At 36.2% G+C, this 8003-nt stretch overlaps 1 protein-coding gene across 2 annotated transcripts in view; it reads right to left on the minus strand.

Moving 5' to 3' along the window:
• Positions 1-7467, minus strand: part of LOC145673403 (uncharacterized) — a 501393-nt gene extending 493926 nt beyond the window's left edge. For both annotated transcript variants that reach the window (XM_081743070.1, XM_081743067.1), the window contains exon 1: positions 7332-7467. The gene's annotated coding sequence lies outside the window, so the exon portion shown is untranslated. The remainder of the gene's footprint in view (positions 1-7331) is intronic.
• Positions 7468-8003: the final 536 nt, after the last annotated feature.

Below are 8003 nucleotides of genomic sequence, written 5' to 3' on the forward strand. Positions count from 1 at the left end.
GAAGAACAATGCTCTCTTACACATGTGTTAACAGAAGCCAAACGTGGACGGAGGAAACTTATCACGTCACTCACAGATGCTCAAGGCTCCATTCAAACTACTCAGGACAATATTCGTAACACCCTGTATGATTATTACTACCAGTTATTTGGGGTCGCTGCTGCTACCGGCTGCGAAAATAAATTACTTGACAGTGTGCCTGCAGTGCTAAATGATGAAGACAATCAAATTTTATGTGCTCCGTTTACTAAAAATGAAGTACAAAGAGCTGTAAATGCTGCAAAAAAAGGAAAATCTCCTGGGCCCGACTCTATCTCTGGCCGTTTATATGTTAAATTTTGGGATATAATGGGCGATACACTAACATTGATTGTAAATGAATGGTTCTTTGCTTCAGAGACTATCAAGCGCCCTAATCCAGCCGTCACGGTCTTTATCCCTAAAACTGTTCAACCATCTAATGTTAGCCATTATAGACCTATATCCCTTCTTAATACAGATATCAAAATTTTTAGTAGATGTATTAAAAACAGATTACAGGACTACATGGATAAGTTATTACAAAATTTGCAATATGTGGCTGTTAAACAGAAAACCATCTATCACCTTTTATTAACTATTCGAGATAGTATTACTATTTGTAATGATTGCGCTCTTAAAGCGGCTCTGATAAATTTAGATTTTAAAAACGCCTTTCATAATATTGAACACTCGTACTTATGGTCTGTTTTCAGAAAATTCGGTTTTAATGAACAATTTGTTACATGGATGAAATATTTTTATAAAGATGCTCATACGAAGTTAAATGTTAACGGTCACCTATCCAACAACAATCCCATCAAACGTTCAATAAGACAAGGTGATCCCCTTTCAATGTTGAGTTTTGCTATTAGCCTTGCTCCCCTGTTATATGCTATGAATGACCGCCTAACTGGTCTAAATATTATTACCCCTGCTATAAAAGTGGCTAGTTATGCAGATGATGTAACAGTTTTTGTCTCTTCAAAACTAGATTATTCTCTCATGATGGAATGTGTTCGTGAATATGAGGTAGCATCTGGGGCTAGATTAAATGTTTGTAAATCGCATATGTTGAACATAAACAATAGTATTGATTTTAATGATATAGATACCGTCCCTCAGGCCGACAGTATCAAAATTTTAGGAATTACCTTTTTATTAAACATAATGCACACTATTGATCATAACTATACGAATATTGTAAACACACTGCGTCATTCAGGTTATGTAAATCAATCCAGAAATCTATGTTTATATTCTAGAGCTAAATTTATAAATGTTTATCTCTTAAGCAAAATCTGGTATTTGGCAAATGTATTACCTATGCCTCAACTCATAGGAAAACAAATTCAAAGTTTATGTGGTTGGTTTCTATGGAAACATCAGGTCTTTCGTGTTAAATATGATGTAATGTGTTGTTTACATTCACAAGGTGGCATCGGTCTGTTCAATGTGCAAGAAAAAGCTGCAAGTTTGTATGTTACTCGCTCCATGACCTTGTACACAGACGAAGCGAATAGTGTAACACAACAACTGCTCACTTACGTATTAGCACGAACAGAGAGGAGTCTACCCCTGTGTATGGCTGACCTCCCTCAAAGCTGTAAGTACTTGGAAACTGTTTTGGGTGATTATATATATCTGTCGCAGCTTTTTGATTTTAAAACTTTAAGTAGTAAACAGCTGTATGTTTTTAAAATGACTAGATTATATGTCCCACCTAAAATTGTTAGATGAGTACTTGTGTAATTGGTCCAATATTTGGGCCAATATCAATGACTTGACCTTGTGTGTTGCCAGCAAATCTATCTGGTTTATGATTGTCCATAATGTTATTGATACTAAAGAAAAGAGAAACAAATATGGTTTTAGTCCTGATGCTCTTTGCAATAGATGTAACAATATAGATACGTTGATTCATAGAATCACGACATGTCTGGAATCCACAAAAATCTGGTCTCAGTTACGTCACTTTTTAGCCATTCTTACTCGTAGTTCGGAACGCAATATAAATATTAGCATAGTTTTAAGACCTGATTATCGTTTTTATCCCGTTAGTAAACAACATAGTGTCAATTGGTATATAGGAACGACCGTCAAATATATTTTTAATTCCAACTTAGAAGCAGGGGGAGCCTTCTATGTACAGTATTTACAAAAAGAATACTCCAAATTAGCAAAAGGATGTACGTAATAAGCTATTTGCAAATTTTATAGCCAACTCATTGTTCTACTAACTTCCTTTCTTTGTGCCAAAAGCCTAACCACTTCAATGTAATTGATTCTTGAGTTACAATAAATTTTCTTAAAAAAAAAAAGTGGTAGAACGTTCACCTCTGGTGCTTGGGATCCCAGGTTCGATCCCAGCTCCCGCCAAGGGAACTTTGTGGTGGACAAACACCGTGTGCATGGGTTTCCTCGGGGTTCTCCCGTTTCCTCCCACTTTCTTCATTCCACTATTTCATTCATTACTCATCATCACCGTCTCCTTTAGCCTAACCGGCATAACCATGGGACATAAAACTCAAAGATTTAATTTCATTTTTTCTATGTAGCACTGAGCATTATTGCTACCGCTGGAGGTGTTGACTGGTACAGTGTGTCTCGATTTTAACTAATTACTGTTAAATACTTCATGATTTTTAAATTAAAAAATTTCTGGACACATCTTAGAGGAATGCGCGACACACCAGTGTGTCGGGACACATCGATTGAAAACCACTGATCTACACAGCTACAACGTAGTTGTACTATTTCTTACTTATGTAACGAACTTTTTCTAAATTTTTGGAAGTTTTTGGTACGGTACACAATACTCAATAATTCCTATTTACTTGTCTTCTAGTAATTGAGAAACAAAAATACTTACAAAAACACTGTCTTGAAAAAATGTATTTTCCTTGTTTCTCATTGAGTTATCAATCTCTTTTCACTTGCTAGATCCTAGACTCTAATCAGACAGAAAAGACCGTCCCAACTTCAGTCGAAATTCATGGGTTTTGATACTTATTTTGTGTCTTACCTCATATCGGCCTTTTCTAAATCCATATGTGTTTTGCACCATTCCGCCTACTACGATTACCATCATTTATTTTATCTATGATGTCATTGAGGAATTAACAGGAAACAAGGGCGCACTCATGTGGGGGCCCTCCGGGTCCGGACCCCCTAAAGAAAATCTACAACTCGACATATAATGTTATTTCTAGTAACAGAAACGATTGGTGTAGCAAAAAGATTTGATTTTACACATCATTCGTACACTCTCTTTTCTTACAGAACTATTTAGTTCTATCTTTTTTTTTTTTTTTTTTTTTGACAATATAGGTGACAGCACTTAAGAATTAGCTATCATCTTTCTGGTGCAGAATAACACCGGTTCAATACTGCATAGATGTAGTATTTTGTAGCATTGAACCCCGCATTCATATTTGGATCCTTTCCAACAAAAATGTCTGTGTGTGCGCGCCTGCAATAAACTTTGTTTAAAAGGTTTGGTATTCTCCTCATCCATCAGTCATTGTTAGTTGTTTTCTACATTTATCTTGTCTTTTCTTAAAGAGAGTAAAATGAACGTAAAATAAAACATCTCTTACAAATATCTAATTTGCATTTTTTGTGTCAATATAGTATATAATGAGGCATTGTGTCTGGAGAGCCAATCACAAAAAAGACATACTTCATGTATGTAAGGAGTTTGAAAAATGACTCAATACAAAGACAATTGCTTAAAAAAAATGCAAATTAAGAGAATCTCGAATTTCAGTGTTTGTTAAATAGTATCAGCGCATTTGTTTCTGAACAGATTGACGCAGAAATTTTTGTTAAAAACTTGATTCCGTTTTTTTTTTTTTTTGTTTTGTTTTTTTCGGAATAGTGACAGAAACCGGAATTCCTATGACAACTTTAACATATTTTCACAAAATATCCTATTTTGTATTTTGTCCGTGTCTGTTGAACAAAACATAATCTTTTCCAAAATAAGCTTTATTAGCATACAAACTTATCTTTTGATTTACCTGTTTGTTTTTACTTGTCATATACAGTGTATATTGTTTCTTATTAAATTAAACTCTGGATTTCTCAAATATGACAGTTTTCTGCTTTCCAGGCTTTTGATCAGATTCAGATCAAATTACAATATTCCCTCCCCCCAAAATGAAAGGCAGCAAAAAATGATCTTGCATCTCTGCTTACGATTTTCATGCAGCGGCGCAAATCTGTCTTCAACATTGGGGGGGGGGGTAAGACCGTTCCCATAATCTTTCTTTTTTTTTTTTTTTAAGCAATGTTCAAAATATTTATGAAGTTGAAAAACAATGCTGTGGAGGATCAGGGGAGCAGAGTTGTCTTCAATATTGGGATGTGGGCAGATTTGATTCGATTTTAATTTAGCGTCCATTTCAGCAGCGAGGTTATATGAGAAGTGGACCTATAGTTTAACGTGGAATCCAAACCACGTGAGCTCCCACCGGGAATCGAATCCGGGTCTCCCACGCCAAAGGCGCGTACGCTAACCGCTTAGCCACTAGGCAGATTTGAGGATTATTATCGGGGGACATCAATTTCATCTCACTTTCCTTTGTGGCAATCCGATTATTGGGGGGGAGACAGTACCACCTAGTTCCAAGATTGGAGGGGACATGTCCTGCCTCATCCGCCCGAGATTTGCGCCAGCGTTTTCATGTGATAACTCAGCATTAAAGCATTTGCCAGTGCCAGCTTGCGCTTATGAAACTAGTGAAGAATTAGAAATGAATAAATAGTACTTTTATTTAATTTTGAGTTTAGCGTCCCTTCCAGCAGTGAGGCTATATGAGACGTAGACAGACAGCTTAACGTGGGATCCGAACTATATGAGCTCCCACCGGAAATTAAACTTGGGTCTTCTACGCCAAAGACGCGTACGCTTACCGCTTACCTACGAGAGGGACCGCTCAAATAGCATATTGCATTAGAGTATTCTTCTATATACCACTCAATAGACTTACTTTTCCCTTTGCTGGTTGTGTACGGACAAAGAGCTACCGATATTTGACCTGTTAAAAAAAAGTAGTTCCGCCGATGATATTAATAATTTTGGAAGGAAATACACTCAATGCCATACAATTGAATGAGTTCGGAAAGCCTGAAAATCGGATAATTCTTACGAACGTAATCATGAAATACTTTTTAAATCAGGGTGTAGAGAGTGATTTAAAGTTACTTAATCATTCTCTCCAATATTGTGAGAAAAGCTGTAGGAAAGTATGTGCCATTATGTTATAAAATCTAATAAATACTTTACAAAAAGATATTATGTATCTAACATTTTAAAAAAACAATCGTATTTTATTTGTTTCTTTATTAAAATTTAGTATCTCTTTTCGGCACCGACCTTATATGCGACGTGAACCTGCATTTTTAAATGAGATACTAACCATTGTAATGCGTTCAAATTGTAATCCTCTTCCACCAGGAATCGAACCGGAACCATGATGTATCAAAGACGAGCGCTCTATAAAGTCACTAGACAGCAGGCAAAGTCTTTTAAATCTGAAGAAAGACAAATGCACAGTTTCATCTTGACGGACTTAAACTCATGTTGATGATGGGAAATCTTTCAGTGTAACGTCCCATTATTATATCCTTTAGGCTAAGGAAGATGGATGATTAAGGCAAGTGAATGATGATGGAATAATTAGTAGAACGAAAATGTGGGAAAAACGGGAGTACTCCGAGAAAACCCACTGAGACGATATTGTCCACCACAAACTTAACTGGCCGGAAATCGAACCATGAACCCCACGCACCAGAAGTAAGCCCTCTACCATTGAACAACCTTGTCCCTGTGAATGATAAGAAGCTTCGTTAAAAATATAGGTCATATTGCGTGATAATTGAATAATTTTGTCGCAAATTATTATTTTCTTGATATTATTATCATATTTAACTACCACGTCAATTGAATTCAACTCATGCTAGTTTCTTCAAGCATGACGCCTAATAGTTATAAATCAAATACAATTCACAGTTATCTTTACCTTGGTACCGGCCTAGAGTGCGGACAACTCACGCTATCATGCTGGAACATTTACGTAATCCACTGGCGTCTCTGGCATGTAAAAATTTGGGGGGGACATCGAAGAAAGTTTACTTGTTATTCTGTCGTTAGTAAATAAATTAAATTAGAATGGAATATTGAATATTTTGTACTTCAAAATATTGGGGGGACGCGACCCCCTCGTTCCCCCGCCAGAGACGCCTATGACGTAATCTAATGGATTGTCCCCCGAATGAAATCCTGTAGTTGGTTTGTGAATATCTTAAGCATTTATGATTTTACTGTAGCGATAAATTCTTAATCTACTTTCGTATTGTGGCCCCTAAAAGAAGATTTTCTTCTTTAGTGTAGTAATCAATGCCTTAAATAAGGAAACTTCAAAGTTGGGAGAAGCTTGACTGATTTTATAAAAATGACCTCCATTTTATGATGAGTTTCGACTATCCGTAAATATTTCATATTGAATCGTAATTTGTTGCTTGAACTGTTCAGATCACAGTGTACTAAATCTCATATTAAGGTGCCCTGGTCAAGTGACTTGCGTGTGTGCCGTTGGAGCACATGGTTTCGCGTTCAGTTCCCGGTAAGAGTCCATTATAAAAATTTAACACATTATGGAGATTCGGATTCCACTTAAACTTGTAACTGGGACATTGGGTAGATATTACCTCAGCCTCTCCCATAATTATAATCTGTTATGATTTGAAAATTAAATGAAATTAATTCTTTCAGTCTAACGTAAAACAATTATGCTCTTTACGCTAAGGGAGACAATGTTAAGACAAGTGAATAATGATGGAAGAATTGGTAGCATGAGAATGTGGGAGGAAACGGAAGTACCCCGAGAAAACCCACGTTGTGGTTTCGATGTTTGCGGTATTCGTCTGTTAGTGCCTGTAGAACTCTCTTCCCCTACAAATTTATTTTCTTACGTTTGTAACATTTGAATTGGATACAAATTGATTAAAAGCCACTCGTAATTTTGTAGAAAGTAACTCAGTTAGACTTCGAAATATCCCATATTTTTAGTACTGGATAGGAAATATCCCATATTCAACTATGTAACAAAACAAATGTGTCAGGATACAGGTTAAATTGTAGATAGACGTCTCAAATAACGTAGATGCTTGAAAGGAACGATAGATAAACTTCTACAAAATTGGCGTTTTAAAGGTTTTTCAGTTTTATTTACTTCATTCTCAGTGCCAGACAATTTTGTCTGAATGTAAATATTATGTCAAAATACGAATTAGAAAAACAAACTTACCTTTGGTTAATTTTCGGCGCACTGCGATTAGCTATAATTTATGTGGCTTCTTTTTTGATGAACAATCTTTCTCCAGTAAGCTCTTAAAACCAATTTATCTACTGAGACTAAACATCTTTTATCTTCTGAACGCTTGACTTCAATCACTATCTGAGGCCTTCTGATCTCTCAACCTCTGGCTTATCATGGGCTGAAGGTCAGCTGTGAAAGAGTTCACTGCATGCACAATATTTCATTGAGTCACAGCGCTCAGAAATCGGTACTTTCCCGTTAACTGACAAGGACAATCAGCGATGCCAAAGTGTGTGTAATTACACAAAATGTGTGCAATTTTTCCGTGTGTGAGCATTTTGTGTGTAATCCCAATTTGTGTGCAATTTGTGTGCACTTTGGTCAATTCAAAATTATTATTGATGATTTTTGCGAAGTTCCTTTCATTCAAATATTCATTATTTCCATTTTTCTGAAAATTGCCTTTGGAAAACTACGATTGCCAACGCCTGACTCCAGGGCTTCGCAATAAAACCTATCTTGCTTCCTTGGTACCTCATTTCCCGTTTTTCAGAAGCGGGTGTCACGACCGTTAAAGGGGGTTGCCACGTTAGAAGAACTTGTAGCTGTCATAAAAAGATCTTGAAACCCTACCATATTTCACCATGTATACATAGTCTT

This window comes from Thermobia domestica, chromosome 16, assembly GCF_964235325.1.
Source record: "Thermobia domestica chromosome 16, izTheDome1.hap1.1, whole genome shotgun sequence".
Lineage (NCBI taxonomy): Eukaryota > Metazoa > Arthropoda > Insecta > Zygentoma > Lepismatidae > Thermobia > Thermobia domestica.